Raw genomic sequence first — 3,869 nt, 5'->3', positions numbered from 1 at the left:
AATGCACTTTGATATATTATATATAAATGAAGTATAATATCTCATTCTTCTGGTTGTACATGATGTAGAATCCCACCAGTCATATAGTTATATTTGGGGAGGTACATAGGGTAATAATGTGTGATTCATTGTACTACCCTTCCAACCCCCCAGACCCCCTCCCTTCCCTTCACTCCCCTCTACCTAATCTAAAGTAACTCTATTCTTCCCTAGCACACCCCCTCCTTATTGTGAATAAAAATATGGAACGCTTCACGAATTTATGTGTCATTCTTGCGTCGGGGCCATGCTTTTCTTCTCTGTATGTTCCAATTTTAGTATATGCGTTGCCAAAGCCAGCACTCATATATTTTCATTTTTGTAGCATAATATTAGAAACTGGCTCATAAAATTTGTAGAAAAAGAATAAACAATTTAAAATTAAGCTCAAGTCATATTTTCTTCCTGAGGTTAAAAATAGCCCCACCTCCCTCTCTCTTTCCTCCTGCTCCTCTCTCTCTCTCTCTCTCTCTCTCTCTCTCTCTCTCTCTCACACACACACACACACACACACACACACACATACATGTTCTGATTCATCTGTTGCTTTCTTTTTTAAGTTCTGTGCATGATCCTAATAGCAGGCCAGGTTTGTGAAACAATAGTATATTCTAGTTATCTCATTTTACGAGACACTGAAAGGACAAAGATGGTGCTAACATTTCCTGAATGCCTACCATGCTGCCCCTTGATTCCCTCCTTTATTTAACATGGCGTGAACCCAAAGCTAGGTTGTCAGAGGATTTGCCCAAAGTGACTAAGTAATGATAGCTTACTAGAAGCCATGTTTCCACACCACTTCCTTTACCTAACTAAAAAGAAATTACTTAATTAGCATAAGTTTCTTGCATAATGATCAAATTTATTTTTTTCCAAAATTACTCACATGAAATATGCATTATTAGTAGTATTTTTTGCAAATGAAGAAATAAGACCTCTAGAGATACAGTTGAACCCAAATTAGACAACTAGTACATGGTGAAGGCAAGATTTGAGTTCAGACCTTCAGTGTCTACATTCTGTGCCCCACACTTGGTGTTTTCCCTCACTGAGTATAAATGACAACACTCAGGCTCCTGCCCTTGCCTCCCTCTGGCACTTCACTATATGCTGCATCTATTGAAACTTCATATAGCAGTTTCCCTGTGGGTTTTTTTGTTTGTTTGGTAGTGTGTGTGTGTGTGTGTGTGTGTTTTTAATTTTTTTGTAGTTGTAGATGGATAGCATACCTTTATTTGCTTATTTTTATGCAGTGCTAAGGATCGAACCAGTGCCTTATACATGCTAAGCAAGTGCTCTGCCACTGAGCTATATCCCCAGCCCACTCTCCATGTTCTTAAATCCTCGTCTGGGCTGCAAATCAGAAGGAAAAAGTACAAGCCTTATGGAGTCAGATGGTCTTGGAATTTATTTTATTTTTTTAATATTTATTTTTTAGTTTCAGGTGGACATAGTATCTTTTTTTTTTTTTTTTTATGTGGTGCTGAGGATCCAACCCAGTGCCTCATACATGCTAGGTGAGGGCTCTGCCACAACCCCAGCCCCAATGATCTTGGATTTTAATCCTACTTCTCTTTCCACTTGCTAGTTTTGAGACCTTGGCACTAACAATAATTACAACTTTTATTGTTTTGTATGTGCAATGATGCTAAGAGCTTAATATAACTGAACTAATCTTCAGAACAACCAGGGAGGTAAAAACAGTATTCTCATTTTGTGAAAAAGAATTTGTTTCATTGTGTAAATATAGTCACAATTTTCCAGATTGTCATGAGGATGATAACGGTAAGTGCCCAACATCATTGTGCCTTAGACATAGGAATAGATTTGTAACTGTTTGCCCCTCTACTCCCCTTCTCCACTCTAGGTCAGGAACCAACCACATCTCTGCTGTTTCTCCTTTCCCCCACTGGTGAACACATAGCAGGGACACCATCAGTATTAGCAAAGGTCAGTTTGATAGGTTGGCACTCCCTTCAAATCTGATCTTAAATCTTTTTTACCCAAAACACCAAGCATATAGATGCCAACCTTTTCATTTGTTCTGTTATCCCCTAGCCTTGCAATCAATGCAGTTCATGAGGCAGCTGAACTGCACTAGTAATAACAGTCATTTGATATGTTCCATTATGTTCTGGATCCAAATGACTAAGAAAATCTCATACCTGAGCTAAACAATGGTAAGATGCAGAGAGGATGTAAGTCATCCTTTTGCTACCCTGGCAACACAAAGAATCATTTGGGGAGCTCTGGAAAAAAAAAAGTGTTGTCTGGCTCCCCTCCAGAGATTCTGGTTCATTTGGTCTGAAATGGGACCCAGACATGCAACATGCATAAGTTCTACAGATGAATCTAATGTACAGTTGGAATTACAAATAATTAGTTTTCTAATTTATACACATGAAAGGAAATTCATTTTCTCCAAATTATTATTTAGGATGGAAATATGGCTCTCTGCATGTGAGCATATGATATAATTCAGAATATAATCAAGCACTATATAGTCTGAGGTAGTAACCATAGAGAGAAACTGAAAAAAAAAGGAGTCTAGGATGAGTGAATATATGGCTTCCCAGAATAAAGACACCCTTGCTCACAGAGCTCTCGTCTCACATACCTTCTCAAGACAGCATCAAGATTGTCACATGAGATGGAGCTTAATCTTGCACAAGATATTGTATACATACTTAAAAAGCTATTATAAGACTGTATTTATTCAATAAACATTGAAAAAGATAGCTAGGTGAGCTGGGCCCAGTGGCGCACGCAGATAATCCCAGCAGCTCAGGAGGCTGAGGCAGGAGGATCCCGAGTTCAATGCCAGCCTCAGGATCACTCCTTGCCCTCCAACTTAGTGAGATCCTATCTCTAAATAAAATACAAAATAGGGCTGGGGATGTGGCTCAGTGGTTGAGTGCCTCTGAGCTCAATCCCCAGTACATCCCCCCACCCCCTGCAAAAAAAAAAAAAAGTTTGGGAGATTGGGCTGTGGGTATGGCACAGTTGGTAGAGTGCTTACCTAGCATACACAAGGCCCTGTGTTCAATCTTTAGCACCACCAACAACAAAAAGTTTAGGAAATCAATATATGCTTCTATATGTTAACTTAGATAGAACACACAATTTCTTTGTGTAACTTTAAAGTTTAGAATTATTTAACTATTATGCAGAAACAAAGATTGTACATATTTATGGGGTACCTTGTAATGTTTCAATGTGTATACATTGTGTAACTTTTAAAAATATCATTCTCAACTAGGTTCATAGATCATTTGTAATCCAAAGAGCCTCTTTTCAGCATTGCCAATAAGAATGTGGTCATATCCTTTATGTCACTCTTATAGTTAAAGCATCATCCCAGGGTTTCATAAATTGACCTTGGGACCACTCACGTATAATCGAATCAAGCCTTTTTTGAAGCACACCGGTGGCGACTAACCAGAACATAAAGCTGTTCCCCTGATCAGTCCCGAACAATTGCAAGGGCTCTCCTTATAAGCCTGAAAATTGCAAAAGGGACATTTTGGGGATCTAGCCAATGCATGCAAGCCAAGTTACAGAAGCGGGAGAGTGCAGTCAGGTGGAGGGACGCCTAGCCAATCACAATTAGCCCAGTCACCCCAGTTACAGAAACACAGCCCCATTACCCTAGTTACAGAAACAATGCCCCATTAGGTAGTTCTCTGTTCTTAAAGGTTTCTATAGCAAAAAGAAAAGAACAACTTGCCCCAGTCATGACCCTTCTACTTAGCATGGTTGTTTTACAAAATGGAGTCACAAAACAAAATGGAGTCACTTTGGCTTGACTATCACACCACCACATTATACCC

The 3,869-nt window shown here is 39.2% G+C and overlaps 1 non-coding gene across 1 annotated transcript; it reads right to left on the bottom strand.

The window, feature by feature from the left end:
* Nucleotides 1-236: 236 nt before the first annotated feature.
* On the bottom strand, nt 237-342 carry LOC125610837. The gene has a single exon (XR_007340895.1). It is a non-coding gene; the product is annotated as a U6 spliceosomal RNA (small nuclear RNA).
* Between the last annotated feature and the right edge of the window lie 3,527 nt (nt 343-3,869).

This window comes from Marmota marmota, unplaced genomic scaffold, assembly GCF_001458135.2.
Source record: "Marmota marmota marmota unplaced genomic scaffold, marMar, whole genome shotgun sequence".
NCBI lineage: Eukaryota > Metazoa > Chordata > Mammalia > Rodentia > Sciuridae > Marmota > Marmota marmota.
The sequence above is the reverse complement of the archived record's forward strand: the minus strand, read 5'-3'. Positions and strand labels throughout refer to the sequence as shown.